The 10658-nt window shown below is 27.1% G+C and overlaps 1 long non-coding RNA gene across 1 annotated transcript; it reads left to right on the forward strand.

Annotated features, from left to right (window-relative positions):
- Positions 1–6074: 6074 nt before the first annotated feature.
- On the forward strand, positions 6075–10658 carry LOC107454394 (uncharacterized). The gene is made up of 3 exons (XR_001585443.4): positions 6075–6193; positions 7120–7236; positions 10530–10658. It is a non-coding gene; the product is annotated as an uncharacterized LOC107454394 (long non-coding RNA).

The following is a 10658-nucleotide window of genomic DNA, read 5'->3' on the forward strand; positions in this document are numbered from 1 at the left end:
TATCATGGAATAAGCTATATCCATACCAAATTTCATTTATTTATATTCAGTATTTTTTGAGATATTTGGGAAAATGTCTTCCATTACTTAATTTTGTCCACCAGTGTAGTTTAAAGTATTTTTATATTCTTTTTATTATTAACGTATAGTTACTGGATTGGCGGTGATTTTAATATCAATATGAATTCTGAGGAAGGAAAAGTATTTTGTGACGTCTTGAAACATGTAGTACATAGGCAGGATTTGAAAACCAATCCGACGACAAACATCAATTGAGGCAGATTTTGCAATCCTTGTTTATTTATAGTTATAATACAATTTAACTATTTCGTTATTTAAATAGTTTAGTTATTTAATATTCCGCTATTAATCTTATATTTTCTAGAATCCTTTTATACTCATCACTGTTATAAACCACCTTTGGTAAAAATGGGTTATAACATGATCTGCAATGTTAAGCACCAAGAAAAAGTTCTCGCTATTATTGATTTTTTGCATCAGGTATATTACAAAAATATAAATTATGCATAGGTTTTAGTAAATGAGTATGAAATTTTATGTTTTAAATTTTTTTATTGAAAATTTAAATTACATTGAAAATATACATATGTGAGTCTATGTTATGACTATTAATAAGATAAAATTTAAAATGCTTATACCAGCTGTAGATTATAAAAAGTTTGAGTCTTAGTACAAAATAATGCTTTAAATATGTACTAAATCCATATATTATTCTAAATTACTGCTATTGGAGAAGTTAGATCCTTAATTCCTTATTGTATAACAGATTAAAAAAAACATTTTTGTTTCTGCGTAGTCTTAGACATCATAATTTAAACTGGGGGTTGGCGAAAAGTGATTGCAATGGAAATATTTTAAATGATTAAAGTAAAAATGAAATAAAAAATAATAAATAATATTTGGGCCAAAACAACTATTAGTAATTCTGCATTTCGCGGGCAGAAGAAAAAACCATCTGTCTGATCAATTCTTTTCAAGAACACCAAAAAAAATTTTCTAAAGAAAGAAAATTTGTAAATTTAAAACTAAATTAAACATTTTTTAATTCATTGCAAACCAAACCCTGTGAAACATACCCCAATCATTCAATACATGTGTAAAAACTGAAGAAACACTTTTTAGTATTAATGGGAACTTTTTACCACTACTGAATTTTCTAAGAACAGTCGGGATGTTAATAATCACTAAGCTCTTACGTCGCATTTTAAATGCAAATTAAGGCACTTTTCATCCGTAAAAACAATCTTTCTTAATTTTCTTATTAATATATAATTATTTATGTACATTTATACATACATATTAAAATTAATTTTAAAATTTTTTTGAATTGGATTTCTAAAATACATTTTTACTTTACAGATTTTGGAATTCTTCTCTTTTTGAATATTTAACCATACAGTTTCAAGATTATTATGGTTCAACAAAGGAAATTATATGTGTGCAGTTACAAATTGAAATAAAGCTATAAAAGCCGATTTCCTGTTTATTAAATTAGATTTCAATTTTGATTTCCTGTCAGTTATGTTTCTAGAATATAAAGGTAAGAATGCGTGCAAAAATCAGTGTCAGGAAATATATTAATAATAAATGAAAATATCGAGTATTTTTTTACAACCCCCATACTTTAGACACAGCAAATGTGAATTAGGAAAACAAAACAGATTTTTAAACAGAAAGTTGAAAATGAAAATATAAAATAAATAAAGATGTAAAGCAAAACAAGTAAGACCACACAGTAGGCAAGGAAAAATGACAGTAGACGACAGCTATATTCGATCAATCATATAAAATTCACATAATTTCAAAATTTTGGGGTTTAAAAAAATTATATGAACTAGCAAATATTTGAAGATTTTTAAATAAGTGGGTCATGCTTGTAAAAACTCAACTCAACTAGTAACTTTAATTGTAGTTCAATAAACGGTGCGAGAAGGAAAATATTTAACAGTGAAAGAAAGAGGTAGTTAAGTCGAAGTTGCATAATTCTTCTCTTGCTGGAGTGCTAAGCAAACAACTATTACTTAACGACATTTTTTTTTTATCATTCTATTAACTTTAATTTAGCTTTGATGTTAATTATTTGATGAATTTTATTTGATTAATTTTATTCAATTCCTTTCTGATTTAATGTTGTTCTATGTTTAATTTTCACTTATAAATATTTGTAAATAGTTTTCTTAATATTTTATTCATTTTATGTTGCTGTTTTTCAACATGAGTTTACTCATAATATCAAGCTATTTTAATTTTAATATACCAACTTATAAGTGTTTGCAAATAAGTTCAAATAAAACATTGTAATATTTAATTCATTTTTCAATTAATGCTAAATCAAGTTTTGTACAGACAAACAGAAAAAGCAGCTTTATAAATGAAAAATATTTAATTTATGGAATCAACACTGTACTTTAAATTATTTTATTTTATGTCTGCCTGGAATTTGTTTTTAAGAATTTTTTTATTTCTAAAAATTAGCAAACTTTATTTAATTTTTTAATACTTTATAGATTATCATGTAATATAATTTTTTAAAAAATGGGTGGATAATAATAATATTTAAATACAGGGATGTCTTTAATAAAATAAAAAATGCAGAACTCATAAGTAACAAAATACTATTTAATTTCTGTCAATTCTTTTTTTATTTTGGCAAGCATAAATATTTTTATTTAAATTCAAACTATGTTAATGAAACGGAAAATCAAGAACAATTTTATTCTATCGCGAGCATTGTTATAACAGCTGAAATTTTAACATTTTTCATGACTAAATATATAGGGAGCCAAAACTGTATATCGATTACTCTATCTTTCATAGTAAATGCTTTGTTAAATATATTTATTCAAACTTTAATTATGAAACCTATAATCTCCTATTTTTCCAAACGAGCATGATAGAACTCTAAATTCAAAATTATACAATATTCAATGGTGCTATAATACAGCATAGAGTTACTTGAATCTGACTATATCACGAACACTGTTAGCCGAATACAAGTGATTAATCAATAACGAAAAGTTCAACTTTAAATTTAACTAGTGGGCCTGCGCCCCCTGCTCGCTAACGCTTGCCAACCCCCCAAAATAGCTAAACAGTCTTATATTGTTTGCTTCGCAAACAAAGCTCGCTTCACTCGCTACTAATTTAGGTACATTGCACTGCACAAAATTCTAAGAATTCAAAAAAATCATTCAAATCCATATAAAAACTTTTTTTTTAAAAAAATTACATCTTTTTAGTAAATACTAAGTAATTAAAATAAATTTGAATTCAAATAAATGACATGTAATTCGTTAAACCTATTAGAAATGTGCTATAGTATAAAATCTTAAAGCGTAACAGCACGACTGAGACTCATTTTTCAATGAATAACTAATAACAATAAAACAAATAAATTCGTTATGCAAATCAAAAATCGTCAAATAAATTCGTAATATATAAATTCGTGAAAAAAAAGCGTTTTCGACAAAATACTAAAATAGAGATCTATCGACAAAGACTACTCACTTCTGCCTAGCCTAAATTAGGCTAGTATAAAATTGACGCAGCTGCATTGTTATTTCAGTTCCCGTTTTTAAAAGCGCTATATGTTGAACCACCTCGGCTAGATTTGGCATGTGACATTTTAAGCGGCACACATTGGTCGATTTTCTGCCGTTGCCATTCGGGGAGTTGTAATGAGGCTTTTTTTTCGCCGTGTAAGAGAAATATATATATAGATAGATTATTTTAGCAACAATTTTGATTTTTAAAGTTAGCAGTAAGTTCAATTCAATTAAGAATGCTTTATTTACTTGATAAAAAAAATTTTTTTTTTGCAAAAACAGTTGAAACCTTCTACAATTTAATCTCTTCTGTCGACCCAAACTGCAGGGAAGAAAATCGTCGCGCTATATAGCGTGATCGGCAACGAACGTGTTAATATGTTTATTGAAAAATATGAAAAATTTCCACACTGCTCCATTTTTTAAGTCTATAAAACACAAAGGGTTAACGCTGGAAAAATATTTTCAGCTATTTATTACGGAAATTTCGTAGCTGTTGGTTAAGTAAAAGTTTTGTAACACTTGAAATTTATATATATATATATATATATATATATATATATATATATATAAGTTCAAAATGAAGAATAAAACAAAGAAAAATTATAGACATATGAAAAAAGGGGGTGGGAAATAAAAAAAAAAAAAAATAAAAAAATAAAAAAAAAACAAGCAATATTTTATTTAAAAAAAAAAAAAAAAAAAAAAGTGAATTGTTAATTAAAAAACCGGAAAAAAAGCCGGAAAAAAAAAGATATAATCTTTTCTTCAGCCCACACGATTATATCCGCAAAACAGAGTGCTTTCTGATATTGTATCAATAAAGCCAAAGCAAAATATATTAATACAATAGTGTGAGGAGCACTCAAAAAATATATATACACACACACACATATATATATATATATATATATATATATATATATATATATATATATATATTATTATTATATATATATATATATATATATATATATATATATATATATATATTATTATTATATATATATATATATATATAATATATTATTATATATATAATATATATATATATATATTATTATTATATATATATATATATATATAATATATTATTATATATATAATATATATATATATATTATTATTATATATATATATATATATATATATATATATATATATATTATTATTATTATTATATATATATATATATATATATATATATATATATTATTATTATTATATATATATATATATATATATATATATATATATATATATATATATATATATATATATATATATATATATATATATATAATATATATATATATATATATATATAATATATATATATATATATATATATATATATATATATATATATATATATATATATATATATATATGTGTGTGTGTGTGTGTGTTATAAAAAGTAAATCGGTTTCTAGGAAAACCTCTCATCAACAGTGGGGCAATAACTATCATCACATCCTCACGTGATCGGCAGCGAACGTGCTAAGTATTGACATTCAAATGAAATATAGGATTCATATAAATGTGTTTATATATAACTCTAGAAGCGTATACACGATTAAAAAAATATATAAATCTTATTTTATTTATGTGGATCTATTAATAATTTACAAAAAAAAATAATTACTGAAAAACATTTCTCGTAATATAATGATTATGTCTCTATATTGGCAAATAAGCGATCTACGTAATTTCAAAAATTGAAAACATAATCATAATTTTTTGAAACTCAATTCAACTTTTATCCATTATTCAATGCATTCATTGATGTTGGCTACTTAAATAATATATACCTTTTATTTGCTAATGAAAAGACTTCTTTAGTTTTAAAGATTTTAGAAGCGGAAAATTTCTAAAGTAATCAAGGATTCAAATCCGAAAAAACCCACACTCTAGGCACAAAAAAATATATGAATGCGAAAAACACAACAGATTTTAAAAAGGAAAATTTAATAATTGCTTCAATCTTCAAAATCAATTAAATATTTTATAACTTTTTAAACATTTTCTAGAATTGGCATATGGTTCTCAATTTTATAAAAATGTTCTTTATTGGAAATGAAGTTTTTAACAAATGGAGGACCTTCATAGAGTAGTAAAATAATTTTCAATGGACTTTTAAAATTGTTTTGAAGTATAATTACCACTGCCTTAGAAAGGGTAAAAATATATATTTTACTACCGCAAAAACAATACTTTCACTACGCAATTATAATTAATTATTCCAATTTATAATTGTTTCTGTTTATGGTTTTTTTAATTATAAATGTTTTGTTCTTTAAGGTGCTTTGTTTATGCTCACATACCATACTTGTTTTTATGTTTAAAAACAAATATAAAACTTAGTATAATCCGAAGCTCGGAACATACTCATATTCTTTTCTCGAAGTAATAAAAAAAAATGCATTAAGCAGTAACAGGTGTTCATTAGTGTGCAAATCTTTCTGTTTTTTTCCCTTTACACGATTTTTACCTGTTCTCATTCCTCAATTTAGTTTTAGATAGAAGAAAGAAGAAACACAGATCCATACAGAACGCTAGGATGGGAGTAAATAAGATTCTCCGTATCGCTTATATCACTATTCTTGTGATTATTTCATTACTGACTGGTAAGTGTAGAGCAATATATATGATATAGTTTTAATTTCTGTATAGTAGTAATCAAAACATTTATTAATATAACTTATGATTTTACTTCCAACTTTTTTTCATCAAAATGTTAAGACGGACATATCCAATGATGAACGACACTAAAGTTTTTAAAAAAATAGATATTTTTGTCTATTGAGTATAACAAAGCGGTATAACTGTTACTTATGAGTATAGTTTATTGTAAATATTTGCACTTTTAACTTCTGCTCAGTGAAAAAATTTTTGTTCATAATAACGTATTATTAAGTTTTTAAATTTTTTTGTCAATAAAGCATTGAATAAAACCTATCCAGTTTCGTACGAAATTAAGTTTTAAAAAAATATATTGTTAATATATTTTGCTCAGTGAGTTCCACAAAAAGACAAGAATGTAACCAATGAGTAAATAAATTTATCGCAAATTATCCTTAGTTTTTATCCTGCTTCTCTGGTTATGCAAATTTGTTTTCACTGGGTCCAACTTTTAAAAATGGCCCCCTAATCATTTTATTCGAAAGAAATTTAGCTCTTGTTTTTTTTTTACGTAAAGTGTTTTATACGTAAGAACACATTAGTAATCGCACAAAAATAGTCGTACTGTAGTTTTTGTTCAGTGAGCAAGAACCTTCCTCAAAACAGTGTCGAAACGCAAAATGCATTTGAGTTTCGACCAACACTGAGGCAAGTTCTCGCACGTATTTCCCAAAAACTGCAGGATGCCCATTTTTCCCAACTAATTGCCTTCAAATCACGCAGTTTAGTTTTATTCATAGCGAAGAATAATACAAAGAATACTGTTCAAACATAATGATTTAAAAAATTTTGTTTTATAATTTTTGCCTACTTTTATAATTTTGTAAGATTTTAAGTTTACAGTGCTAACATTTAAATATCCTCTTTTTAGAAGTAAATGGTGGTGTAGGTGCAGGTAGAGGTTCTGGTATTTGGGATGATATACATGCCAATGATAAAATGCACTGAAGAGGATTTTGAAAAAATCATAAAAAATATAATTAACAAGGTATCCTAACCATATTTTCATGTTTTTCATAAACTACTTTTTTTCAGAAACAAGGTAATAATATACAAGTCGCTCATAAACTGGATTTTTCTTATTGCAAATAAACAGTCGTTCTTACATAGTTGTATAATAAGCGTACCTCTTTTTAAGGCTTTTACGAACTGGGCCTTGAATTCGAACTTATTAGGAAAGTGAATATTTTACATGACGACGCTTTGTAATACAATCAATGCCTGGCAAAGAAAAGATGATGTCCTTAAAGCAAACTTAGTTGCGGTTGCGCGCCTGAAGACTAATGTATTTTTTTGAGGAAAATAGTGCTCTAGAGTGGTGGTAGCATTAAAATAAAAGCTTAACAACCACCCCTACCAATTCGCTTTATGAGAGAGAAACTAAACCTCACTGAGAAAACGTATAATGGTGTCAAGACGGTAGCATTGTGTAATTTATTGGGTGTCACATAGTGCGTCTGTTGGAGTAAATCTCTAACTGTGACAAGAAGGTTTTTATTTAAAAGAATACAAATAGTTCTGGAGGATAAAATCAGTTCTGGCTCTAAAAGTAGAATAAAAATCGCCAAAGCTTACACGCATGCTAGGGATAAGATTGGCCAAAAGGCAAAAAAGCTGAATTTCCACGCGAGTAAATTTTACACGTGTGCAATCGTTTAATAATTAATTCCTGACAATTTAAGATAATAAATAACAATGCGTTGACATAAAATTGTGCACTTGTTTATTATTATATAAATGATTACATCGATACTTAACATTTAGTAAAAAGTAAAATTACCAATTGAAAAAAATAAAGCCAGAAATTATATTTTTCTTCAGTTCACATAGGAGACAATTATTACTGCCTGAATTAACTTTTCATTTAACAAGTAATTATAGAATTTAATAAATTAAATTTAAAAAAAGAAAGAAACCCCAATTAAGTTGAATTTTTTGAGGTTCTGGTCTGGCTGGGTCAATAATGACCTTTTTACCATTCATCTTGAAATAGAGGATACATACGTGGAAAACTGGCTACAAAATTAGAGAAGTCCAAAATGAGTTGAGGAGAAAAATAGCACTTTGCCATGATGCAAAAAAGATCAAATGAAAGAGTGGAAGCCACCAGACTTCGCTACTAATTAAACCCGAAGGAACCTATCGGTCGACAGTAGAGTTTAGCTTCGCCAGACCCGTACTTGCGAAACATGCTTCAACCAAATGGGTTCAAACGCAAATGACCACCAGGTCGATGCAATCATCACGTTCTTTGGTCAAAGCAAAACAATTTACTACTGCCACCGTACCCGGTGTTTTCACGTTGACTGGATCGGGAAATTATTTCATCCCGATGTTCTGTACTTAAAACATTGATCAGTGAACGACGTCGCAGAAGTACTGCAGTCAACATTCTTGCGTCAAACGTCCACGAAGGGAGAGTGGAATCATCGCAGAAGAATACGGGGAATATCGACTGCTAGCTGCCGGAACTCTTGTGCTTCTTCCGCAAGGCTGCCTCAGAAGGTGTCAGGATCAGGAACGAAATTTATTTTCAGGATCAGGGATGATTTTTAAGAAATATAAACAATTTTTACAATAAATACTTGCGTAATACAATGCGTCGTCCTTCTGAGCCCAAGTCGCCGGGTTCGATCCCCGGCCCAGACACCGAATCTTCGGAATGCAGGAAGTTCTCAGCGGCCATGCCATATGATTATGCGGCATGTAAAAGATCCCTGGAGTGCCTTATTGGCTCTTGGCTTTTCCAGCAAATTTAAATTCATAGTGCACTTTAGCATCCAAATAGAGTCTCGGTGCTGCCATGTAGTGTGACAGAAACTAGACGTCCAAATTAACATGACCAACGGCATCTCACCCATTGTGGTGGTCCTGAAAGAGTGGATACCACCTCTTTAGAACGCACTAGGTCTGCGCACCGGCAAGACCGATTGTGCAGCTCATTGGAAAAAATTTTAAAAAAAATACTTTAATAAGTTAAGTGATAATTTACTCATATTTTTATTCGAAAAAGCTTGTTTAGTATGTCGTCTTTGAAAAATCTAATAGATCCAACTCATGTAGGATGATAAGCGTTCATATCGCCGAATACTCATGTCATTCACCGACATTATCAATTCAATTTAGATTTTTAATATTAATAGTTAAATTTCTTTTCTCTGAAAAGCGCTTTTATCTTTTTATGAACTTATAATCCAATTTAACTGTTTTGTTATTTACATATTTTAGCTATTTAATATTCCGTCATTAATATCATATTTTCTAGAATCCATTTATGCACCTCACAATACATTATTTCACAAACCAACTTACGGAAAAAATGGGTTTATAACATGATATGCAATGTTAAGCACCAAGAAAAAATTCACGCTATTATCGATTTTTACATAAGGTATATAACAAAAGCAAAAACATAAATAGTAATAATTATGAATAGGTTTTAGTAATTGAATGAAAAATTATTTTTTTAATTGAAAATTTAAATTTATATTCTAACGAAAATATAGGTATGTGAGGCTATATTATGATTGTTAATAAGATAACGTTTAAAATGTTTATACCAAGATCATAAAAAAAATTTGAGTCATAGTATAAAATAATGCTCTAAATATTTACTAAATCCGTATATTATTCTAAATTACTGTTAATAGAGTAGTTAAGATTCGATATTCGTTATAATATAACCAATAGAAAAAAACATTATTTTAGTTTCTGCGTAGCCTTACATATCATAATTTAAACTGGGATTTTAAGAAAAGTGATTGTAATGGAAAACTCTTTAATGATTAAAGTAAAAATGAAATGAAAAATAATAAATAATGTTTGGGTCAAAATATTCATTAGTAATACTTTGTTTCGCGGGCATTGCCCTTAAAAACATTTGTCAGAGCAATTATTTTCAATAGCTCCGAATTTTTTTTCTTAAATAGAGAAAAATTGTCAATTTTAAACTAATTTAAACATTTTTTAATTTATTGCAAACCTAAACCTGTGAAACATTCAATACCTGTGTGAGAACTAAAGAAACACCTTTTAGTATTAATGAGAATTTTTTTACCACTACTGAATTTTCCAAGAACCATAGGGGCCCTAATAATCACTAAGCTGTTATGTCTCTATTGAAATGCAAATTAAGGTAATTTTCAACCGTCAAAACAATCTTTCTTATTTTTTATATTAATATATATATTCATATATAAATATTTCTTATTATCATGTATATTAAAATTACTTTTAACCTTTTTTTATACTGAATTTCTAAAATAAATTTTTATTTTTCAGATTTTGGAATTTTTCTCCGGCACAATATTTAACCATGTGGTTTCAAGATTATTATGGTTCAACATAACGAAATTATATATGTGTATAATTATAAATTGAAATAAAGCTATAGATTTCCAGTCCGTTAAA

Source organism: Parasteatoda tepidariorum, chromosome 9 (genome assembly GCF_982258835.1).
Source record: "Parasteatoda tepidariorum strain Cologne lab strain chromosome 9, Ptep-v5.0, whole genome shotgun sequence".
In the NCBI taxonomy this organism is placed as follows: Eukaryota; Metazoa; Arthropoda; class Arachnida; order Araneae; family Theridiidae; genus Parasteatoda; species Parasteatoda tepidariorum.